The sequence below is a fragment of the Dermochelys coriacea genome, chromosome 9, assembly GCF_009764565.3.
Source record: "Dermochelys coriacea isolate rDerCor1 chromosome 9, rDerCor1.pri.v4, whole genome shotgun sequence".
NCBI classification, from domain to species: Eukaryota; Metazoa; Chordata; order Testudines; family Dermochelyidae; genus Dermochelys; species Dermochelys coriacea.
In genome coordinates, this window is record NC_050076.1 from 77,188,662 (window position 1) to 77,199,982 (window position 11,321).

The following is an 11,321-nucleotide window of genomic DNA, read 5'->3' on the forward strand; positions in this document are numbered from 1 at the left end:
ACTATAGTTCACTCAGGCCTAATGGGGGCCTATGTTCCTACAGTCTCCATGGAAAGCTAGAGCAGGGTAGCAGATGTGTCATCAGGCTATAGTGCAGATCATAGGAGCCATTGTTCAAAACTAAAGGCCCCTTAAATATCCTCTCAGGTACATTGTGTGTGCAGAGAGATACACAATTTAGACTTTGCTAGCTGAGTTAGCAAGTAGTATTTCTTCTCACACAGAATTCTCCAAGGAGAACATATTGGTAAATGCCTTCCCCACTTATTCCACAGAAGCAAATCTCTTCTCCTGATCTGCCAATCTATTTGTAACTTAATATTTGACCTCAGGACAGCAATGGATATTTTTATACTAGAGTCTGCACCTAGTCAAAGCAAAGGTCACCAGCACATGTGGGAAGTTGCGTTGGATAAAACAATGCCAATGCTACCCTGATGGTGGAGAGCTCAGTACGTACTGAGTACTGCCTTTAATCCCTGAAGCTATGAATCAGTTCAAGTCCAATACTATTATCTTGCTTATGGCTTTTTCATTATATTCAAAGGCTTTTCAGCATTTTCACTAGTAATGAAAGTAATGAAATTGTAGTATCAGACAGCTGGAGTGTTTTACATAAAAAAACTACAATAACTAAGAGGTACGGAGTCTTGTAATAATAATAATTTGATGTCTGGAAAATATAGGCATCAGCTCACAGAAACAAGGCCCAGGTGGAAAGTAAGAATCCACATGCGCTCTTTTGAGAGATGCAAATAAGCCATGAAGTTTGTAATACTCACTCTCTTTTATAAGCTTATCCTTAGTTATCAGCCAGCTGGCTGGTGGGCGGATCTACATTCATCGAACCTGTGTGGGGTAAAGTCCACTTGTGTGACAGTGAAGACCTAGCAGTCATGTTGCCAGAGTTACTTTTTAACTATTCTCCTTTGCTATAGTTGATTCATAGACAGAAAGGTCAAACGTAATGTTTTTGTCATTTGGGTGGATTTGAATAGGTTCTTGAGGAAGGGGCCAAGTCCGTTTCCCATAATCATATATTTTCACTACTGTCCACAGATTCAGTTTCATGATTTTAATTTAACTAGCTTATATCCTGAGAGGCAACCAGCAATGAATTCAGAGAAAAATATACTTTCAGGGAAACAGAAAATGGTGAGATGTGGAAGAGCATGCATCCCATATGAATGCCTGTAATAGATTTATAGTGACAGTATAATAATACCACCTAGCTCTTATAAAGGGTTTGTCAAAACACTTAAATGATGTAAGCTTCATTATCCCCATTTTACAGATGAGGAAACTGCGGCTCGCCCAAGGTGACTTGACTCGCCCAAGGTGACCCAGGAGACCAGGGACTGACCCAGGAATAGAATACAGGTCTCCTGAGTCCCCATCCACTGCTCTATCCACTATTACCATTGTCCTGAGATAGGACATTAGTCAACATTTCGCCACAGCCTATATCCCAAGACTAAATTCATCCCTGCTGTAAGTCTATTCAAGTCAATGGAGTTGTAACAGGCCCTGTACTTTCAATGGAAGTGCCTTTCCGAGTCTTAAAATTAACACATTCCATTACTACGTCAGAGATGATCACAAAACAGAAAACAGTATTTTTTGTGGTTGTCTTATTAAGGGCCGGATCCACTGGCCAATGAAATTAGTGAAAAAACTCCCATTGCCACAAAGGACCTTTGGATCACAGGTTATGTGCATAGTCACAAATTAAATGATGTATTCCAATAAACTAAACAGGAGAGTATCTTAGCTCCAGGGGTTGGGAGAAGGGAGGTGAGGAATCTTTTTTTCAAGTAGAAAGTAGGTTTAGGTGTCTCTACTTTGGGACCTTAGTTCAAACATATCCCCATGGCAGATCGAGTGACTGGTTTCCTGATTCACAAGGAATATTAATAACCACTTCCAGGCTGCAGCGACCAAATTACCTGTGATCTGTCAGAACATTATCCACATATCCACTGGTGGGCTTCCCAATGCCTTGTATCAGATGCCTCAATGGAAGATGCAAGCCCCATAATGAGAAATTATGCAATTGTTTCTTCCTAATCTCAGACAGTTAGTGGTTCTTTTCTATCCTCAAGATGAGAGTTTATATTTTATACATTTTTATCCTAGCTAGTGCAGATATTCTGATGATTCACATGCAAGTCTGGTCCAGGGGCTCTCAAGGAGGAGGAAACACACACTGTTAGAATGCAATAAGTATATATTTCAAATGGAGTTATTATATAGCTGAAGACCAGCAGAATGTGTAAGGGAACCTTGTCTCTTAGCTGTGTCAAGCAGCATCCTACCGTATAAAGTATGCCAGTTCTAGAAGGAATCCTCAAACATGCAACTTTAAAACTTTGTTTTCAACTAGCATTCACAACTGTAATGTATGGTGTGTGATCTCAGCCACGCCAATTCATTTTAAAATTAATGTGACTAGTCACTAGCCTATTTTTGTGATATTTGTCATCTCTAATAACGTGTAAAGTGCTTTGGCATGGCAGGTGCCATCTACATGTAAATGTTATTACAGTGTACTCTACCTAATTGCTGAATCATGATGGTTACTTTATTTGAATGTCTCGGAGGAAAGTGATTTAGCCTAATGATAGTGAACAGTAATGACTGCTGCCTAACTGGGCTAGTATTATCATAAATTCTACTTATCTTTATCTATACTTCCTGACTATCTTATTTTAGCTACTGCCAAATATTTATGTGGCATTTATATGGTTTTAAAATGTGTGATGTTCTCAGCGCTGGCCTTTGACAACGGAAACTGACATATTAAAAATTACAGGACAAGTTTTCAGCTTATAAATTTTTGATTTGGGGCTTTGGGCATTTACATTAACTGAGGATCTGCCCCAGTGGTGAAATCCTGCTCTATGGAAGTTAATGGAAGTTTTGCCATTGATTTCAATGGGGCCAGGATTTCACCCTATAGATATATCTTCATGAATGTACAGGAGGCATCAAGCCAAATCGTTCCAAAACATGGAAATCACAAGCTCCATTTGAAATTTTTGTCTTTCTTTAAAAACAAAACCAACCAAATGCCCAAGGCCACTTCAGGGTAATTTATAGCTTTAAAACTCCTGAACTGAAATTTAGCATGGATTGTACTGTAGGCCTCATTGAAGCTTATCTATCTATCTATCCAGATACACATATAGCACTCATCACTATAGCATCTGAGTGTACTAAAAATTCAAGTCAACTAAAACAACAGGTTACAGGACAATACAAATAATCTGTATATAAAGTTCTGCAAGGAGTTCTACTTTGCATTTGATTACATTATGTTGAAACATTTTTTTAATATAGAGAGCACATTTTAAGACATAACATTTCAATCTTAACTTGGCATTTTTGGAAACAATTTGGAAACCATTATGATGCATTTTTTGCATGCAGTTTTGTTTTTGTTTGTTTGTCCTCTCGTTTTTGAGGACATGATTTTGAAAAGCTAGCCTGGGTTCTGATATTCTTCCTTTTATACATTATATCTCTAATTCTTTTACATCTAAAACCATTTTTTGTACTAAAGAATGAAATGTATTAAGCTTTTAAAGTAATTGGCAATAGAATAGTCGACAATGCATTGCAGCAATGATATTTCAAAAATACTGTCTTTGTAATCTTATTATGCTGATGTATCAGTTAATGATCTAAATATATAAAAAATTCTCAAAGCTTTTAAAATGAGCTGTTACTGTGATGGACAGCTGAAACTGGATATCTGATCATATTATGTTCTATCTGATTTAACATCTGATCATAGAAAATGATGAGTTAAGGCAAAAATGAAACACTTAAAGCTTTGAAAAACCTGAGATGGGCGTTATAATATCTAGTGTTACAGCAATGCACAGCATTGCTTCCACATCAGGCTTGGCTTGTAGTTATTCCAGGGAGATGTATAGATAAGAAATGGGCCAGGAACGGGATTCAATTAATGACTTCCACTTTCTCCCTGTGGGTACTTTCCAAATACATAAAAACTGGAGAGAGAAGTTGGAGTGTCAATACAGTATTTATGCTACACATAGGAATAGCCTGTTAATGTTCTTTTTGACAGGCTTGCTTCTGCTAGGATAACAATTGCTGAAAACATACAAGAGATCTTATAACTCAGTCACAAAAATATCAAATTACAAGGGTGAGTGCAAGAAAAACTATTGCATGAGATGGCTTCGCTGAATCCATTATCAGTTCATTGCCAATAATTTTTAATATGTACCTTGCTTTCCACCCTTCACATGGGCAAAATCTAGTGAAGTGTGTGTGTAATTAGGGTAGGATATTCTAGGTCTTGGACAGGAAGGCAGAGCCAGGGATCAGCCAGAGGCCAGGCAGACTTCATTGTGGAAATCTAATTGGAATTGGTGGTGCTTGAAGAGGTATTCATTTCTCTTCCATGCCTTCTGCCCCCCTTAGGGAGTGAACAGCCAATGGCTGTACAGCTCCTGGGAGAGCCATGGTCCCTGAAGAGAAGGGGCCCTGTAACTGCAAGAATAGAAGTTGTTTAATTGGTGGTTGTTTTTGGTCAAGCCTCAGACCCTACTTGGTTTCTTCACTGAACTTTCTACCCACAACTTCTGCACTCTGTCATGTGGGAGGGAAGGATACAGAGTTCCTTGTGGCATTTACTGCATGATTCTTGGAGCTTCAACCATACTGCAGAAGATTTTGCCCCTTTGTGTTGATTTTTCCAGCAATCTGGTTCAGTAAATCCAAGATTTTTTTCATCTTTGAAACCAGAATTGACTTACACTGATTATTTCCTAGGACAATGTGTATCAGGGAAACCTTGTCCTCCGGCTGAGTAACTCAGCCATTTTATTTTGACTCATCCTTTAAGCACTTGAACAATATATCCCAATCATTTACAGCAGTGTTTTTTTCCTGTGCATCACTTGAAAATTGCTGAGGGTCTTGGCGGACCACTTAATGATCTTTCTAAATGTTGTTTGTACCATTAGCTAACTATTGTAAAGTGCTTTGGATAAAAGTGCTATATAAAAAAAACCTTAATAATAATAACCTTTTTTTGTTCTACAAATAAAAGCACACAACTCATATTTTCATGTCAGTAATTTTACCTTTCTAATGCGATGGATGTGCCCTCTCTCTTCCGCCACAGCAGCCCCCGAGCTGGGGCTGGGAAGGAGGGGGGTCTCTCCCTCTCTCCCCCACCACAGCAGCCACAGAGCTGAGGCTGGGAAGGAGGGCTGTATCTCTCTGGCAGCTGCAGCCCTGGAGCTGGAGAAAGTCATCTCTTTCTCTGGCTGCCGCAGCCCTGCACATCCCAAATTCCCACCACTACCTCTTCTCATCCCACTACCACCTACCTCCTGTTCCCCCCAAGGTCACCACCTCACCTTACATGCGCATCTTCTCCAGGGTCCAGGCACCTAATTAGTGGAGCCAGGCCTGCGCAGCTCCACTAATTAGGTGGGTGGCCCTTCATTCTCTTGTGTGTGGCCGCCCAGGCGTGCACCTTAGAGGGAACTATCCCTGGACCACCTGAATGGAGCTCCTGGACCACTGGTGGTCCATGGGCCACAGTTTGAGAACCTCTGATTTACAGCAATAGCTCTCGACTAGCTATGTTTTACCATGTAGCTTCTCACAGCTCACAAAGGGTTCATTCAGGATTCAGATGAACTCCCCTGGAGTGAGATTGTGATTTTTTTGCTCTCTTAGCAAAAGAGGAGTTATCATGTCTTATCATTTTTACTTTAAAGGAAGCACACTGTAATTATTTCCTGATAATTAATATCTCTGCTTAGATTACTACACATAAGCCTGTTAACAAGTTAATACGGGAATAATGTTTAACCATAAGTATTGAAGTATTAAAGCAATTGAAGTATTAAATCCAGATTTCATGAATGAGGTTTTTAGCAATTCTACAGCAAGCCTTTCTCTGTGAGCGGGATTCAGAGGGCCTGGATCTCTGTAGTACTAATGCTTCTCTCTTTTGCTCCACAGATAAGGGGGAAGGGTGGGAAGGATGAAGAGAATATCTGTTGTGTATGGGGCTCCGCATTGATGTGAAGCTGAAGTAGTTGCTCTATGTCAGTTCCTCTCATACTCCCAATATAGGGAGGAACAGGGATCATGCTGAGAGTGCATAGAAGGAAGGAGACATGCTGAAGGAGAGAGGAGGCTGCTACCATTCCCTGAACTCCAACAATTCTCAGCAGCTGTTGTCCTTAGGGTCATGGTTAGCACAAGAGTTAGGCCTTGTCTACACGGGCAAGTTTCTACGCAGTAAAGCAGCTTTCTGTGGTGTAACTCCCGAGGTGTCCACACTGCCAAGCCACTTTGTGCACAGAAACTTCTCCATTGCAGCGTTGCAAAAAAAACCATGTTGAGAAGAGTCGTAAGCCTTAAAGCACAGAGGCTCCAGCGCTGTATTGGCAGTGTAAACACATTACAGGGCAGAAAGCAATCAATTGGCCTCTGGAAGTGTCCCATAATCCCTCAAGTAGCCTGTCCTATAATCCCTCAAGTGGCCGCTGTGCTCATTGTTTTGAACTTGGCTGGCTGCCCTTTCACAGCTCTATTTCTGACAGCCATTGCGTGCTGTGCTGATCTGGTCTGGACACAAAGCAAACCATTAATGTGGAATGCTTGTGCTGTTGAACACAGAAGCAGGTGTGTGTGTGTGTGTGTGTGTGTGTGTGTGTGTGTGTGTGAGAGAGAGAGAGAGAGAGAGAGAGAGCTGGGGAGGAAGGGAGGTGGGGGCTGATGTCGGGGTTTCCCCCTCCCTGCGTCTCAGGACTAGTTGCTTCCTGCCACTGTCTGAACTTACCAGACAGCATGCTGACACACTCCCTGTCCCCCAGAACACACACACACACTCCCTGTCACACACTCCCCCCGCCCCCACTTCAGTTGAAAAGCAGCAATGTAGTAGGAGGCCCATGGAACAATGGGACTGGGATCCTGCATCATGTGACATTGTGCCTACCCCATGAGTAATTACAAACCCTTCCCAAAGCACCCTGCAGCCAGCTGCACAGTGGGATAGCTACCACAATGCACTGCTCTCTTTGCTGTTGCAAAGACACACAACAGTGGTTTAATTCCAGTGCTTTAATAAAAGTGGTATAACTTGTTGCGTAGAAACTTGCCAGTGTAGACATACCCTTAGGTTGTCCTGAGGCTACTCTAATTTACCCCTCTGGTTAACCAAGCCCCATGCAGCCTCCAGAATCTAGAAGAGAAGTTTTTAAATTCTATTTCAGGAGATTGTGTCCTTCAAGAGGGTCTTATTGTAGAAAGGAGGGATCAGTTAAAAATAATTATTGCTTGCTACAGCTTGGTTTCTAAACAAAGAATGTAAAAAAGTCATAACTAAAGGCTATTCATATCCAATTATTGATCTATGCGAGTTATCTATCTTAATGTCTTCATTTGGCTTCTTAATATAAAGCTTTGTGGGAACATAGTTTAGAACATCCTCTGGCATTGCAAGACTTTTATTATAGGCCAGGATAAGCTAATCAGGACTCTCCACTCATCAGCATTTCAATACCTGGACAGTATTATCTTAGTCTTTAATCTGTGTTGCTGCCTGATGATATTTGCACAGCAGTTTTATCAAAAGTTCTGAACGTTTACCGAGAGCTCCAGCAAATGGATGTGCCTGGCTAGCAAAGAAGAGAAACAAATAACATAAATGGTAGTTTTATCTCCTCTTGCTGGGGACTAAGACCATCAGTTCCTGTTCTGTAGCTAATACACAGTGAACGCATGGCACCTGCATCCCTTGCGTTATTCAGAAGCTATTTGCCTCCACATCTTTTGACTGATCCAGTCCTTATTCTAAATTAAGAGTCGCAGTTCTCTAAATCAGGGTTGGGTGGCCATGTAATGCATCTGTTTCTGAGGAGAAAGTAACCCTCTGGAACAGAGCAGCCACTAGCATTTGAGAAGTCTAGACCTCAAGACCATTCTGATGGGGGCAGCCATACATGTACTTTAAATACCATGGTAAAAATTTTAGTTGTGAAATTGCCACTTGATTTAGTAACAACACTGTCTTGCTTCCTAATGACTAACAAGGCAAAATGTCATTATGTTACATACATAAGTGTCAAGCCTTAGTGAATACGGTCTTAAGCCATAAAAACTACATTAACTTGCAGCAGTTGAGTGATTAAATCTAGAGAGCTATATCTAGCTGGACTAAGTATTACATGACTAAGTATCAGTTGATTATGGTTTTGGTACTTACTGATGCTTTGTACTTACTGATGCTTTGACTATTTGATACCTTTGTAGTGTTAAATTTTAATAAATACACTTCAATAATGGAATAGCATCATATTTAACACACCTTACCTGTCAAACAAAATCTAAATTTATTTATACTAGATGTGGAAAGCTAAATATAGCCTTATCTGAGATCTTTTATAATTTGGCCATGCATTTTTAAGAGCACTAGCTAATATTTAAGGGACCAATTCTGCTCCCAAGTCAATATCAAAACTCCCATTCTCTTCAGTGGAAGCAAAATCAAACTTTAGCTGACAACTTCACATTATTAACCAATAATGGCTTAAGTTCCCCATCTTAATGTAAACCACGTGCTAATTATATTTTATGCTTTAATAATAGCATGTTACAATGAGATGGCATTGGCTCCCACAAAATAAGGAACAACTTGAAGTAGCCCAGAACCTAAATTTGTCTTAAGTTTTAAAAAGTTTGGGTAAGTTTTTTAAAACGAATTTTAATTTGTGCCTGCACTGTGCCAGAAATCTTGCAGCCTCTTTTATTAATGAGATTTTTTCCAATTCCACTCAGATACTTCTCTGAACCAAACTTTCAGATATTTACACTTTACAACTTAGGAAGTTAATGTATATTTCCTACACAGGTTTCAGAATAGCAGCCGTGTTAGTCTGTATTTGCAAAAAAGAAAAGGAGTACTTGTGGCACCTTAGAAACTAACAAATTTATTTGAGCATAAGCTTAAATATATTTGTTAGTCTCTAAGGTGCCACAAGTACTCCTTTTCTTATTTCCTACACAAGTAATGCAGGGTATGTGGGTTGATTCTACATTCATTGCCCAACCAAGAGTCCTATGGGAATCAGAGGGTGTCTTGGGTACACATGAAATGCAGGATTGGAATTTACCATCATGGAAAAGCCCCACCTATAAAAACAGTTATTAAATTTGAGGTGCAGAAATTCATGCCACCATTTTTATTTAAACAGATACAAAACATTCTATTGTAAAAATGGACAAACTTCCATTCCATTGGCCAGTTTTATGTATATAGATGATTATTATGTGTATTACAGACACACCTAGAGGCCCTCATCCAGTTCAGGGCCACATCCTGTTAAGTGCTATACCCATAAACACAGTGGGAGAGACTCCCTGCCTCCCAAAAGCTTACAATCTAAATAGAAAAGACTGACAAAAGATGGGGAAAAGGAAGTAGTATGATCCTCATTTTACAGAGGGGAAAACTACAGCACAGAGAGTATGACTTCTTGAAAACAATGAATCAAGAAATCTTCATAGAAAATTGGCAGTATGCTACATGTAGGGATTAATGCCTCAAAACAGAAATTATAATGGCAGCGTTTAAATCCTTTTGCTTCTATATGAAAGCATGGGAATAAATCTAGTCTTGAATCTTGGAGCAGTAATGGAGTGTTAGGAACATGACGCAAAACTACCAGGGACTAAAACTGTTCACCACCTGCCCTGATAGATGACATCAGACGGATTAGATCAAGCCAGTTTAGCCTCAGACACTAAAGTGCCATCAGATGGGTCAGGCAGATGCTACTCAGTTCCACGCACAGTTCTGATAAACATGCATTTGTCTGTGGCAGTCTTAATTTATCAGAATGTCACAGTGGAAATGAATTAACAAACCTGCTACATCTGGGCTATATTGGGCCTTTAAGCAAAGCTCAGAGTAAGGGGTTGCACAGAGCTTCACTGCCCCAGCCAGAGCAGACATTTCTTGATCTCCTGGGTGCCTGCTACTACAGCCATTATCTGGTGAACTTTTACTCCTCCTGAATGCTGGTCCCACTCTGTGGCTAGTGAGGAGACAGGGCTATGAGTCTGCCTTTCCCCTAACCCATCTTGGATTCTGTGCAGCCCTGAGGGAGTAGGGATTTTCTCTCCTGGGTGCTGAACTTTCTGCAGGCTCTGCAAAGGTGGGAGAAGGCAGTCTGTGTGAGCTCCGTTTGAATTCCTGTGGCTAACCTGTGTCAGCTGGCTCAGGCTATGGGGCTGTTTAATTGCTGTGTAGGCATTTGGGCTCAGGCTGGAGCCCTGGGAGCCTCTCTCCCTCGTCGTGAGCACCTATACAAGAGCAAGGCAGAACCTGAAATACTCCATGCTGGTAGTAGGTGTTGATCCTGCTGGGAATAGGGTAAGTGGGTTCTGCTGACTCACTGAGACAAGGTACCCCTTACCCCACCCAGATATAAAGGAGGTGGGAGTAACCCTCTGAGAGAGGGCATCTGGGGTGTAGACTCCTCCCCAGGGAGGAATCCTAGGAATAGACAAATGTAGGGAGAAGGTTTGAGAGGAACATATTGCATTATTGCTATAGGTGTTTATAAAACTAAAACCTAGCAAAAGGATGAGTTTGAATCTATTGAGCATGTTGCCTGTACTTTAGAGCAGGTTGGGTATAGCACAGTTTTGCAGAACCTTACTGTGATTTGGGATGGTGCACCCCATAAAGCTTTATGGAAATATGCTTATGAATGTATATATGACATAACTGGAATATGTTTTATGCTACATATGCCATGTAACATATCTCCATACAAGTTATGATCTACTGAATTTATTCATCCTATTTGTATGCATGTGTCATTACTGTATTCAAATGTATGCATATTGGCTGTATACATGTTTTGATTTTAAATAGCCTTAGTAAGGCATTTGGTCAGCTTCTTTAGAAAGGAATTTGCAAGTTAAGAAGCATTTAACGGGCAATGGATCTTGAAAGGCTCCAATCCACATAAAAAGTCTACCCGAGGACATTCAAGGTAGCATGTGAACAATGGCTGCTGCCTGTAAGAACTGAGTCATGCATGGACATGTGACTTGCCCAGGTGACTCCAAAACTCCATCTTGGAGCTAGACTTTGTCTAGGAAAGAGAAGGGGGTCTGCACCCACAAGAGAAAGTCTATTTACGCCCATGGGAGACCCCTTCATTTTGTCTTCAGCTGGCTAAAGAGAGAGCCTTCCACCCCCAAGGATACCTGAAAGAAACTGGAACAAAGGACACTGACTACAGGGGGTCTGA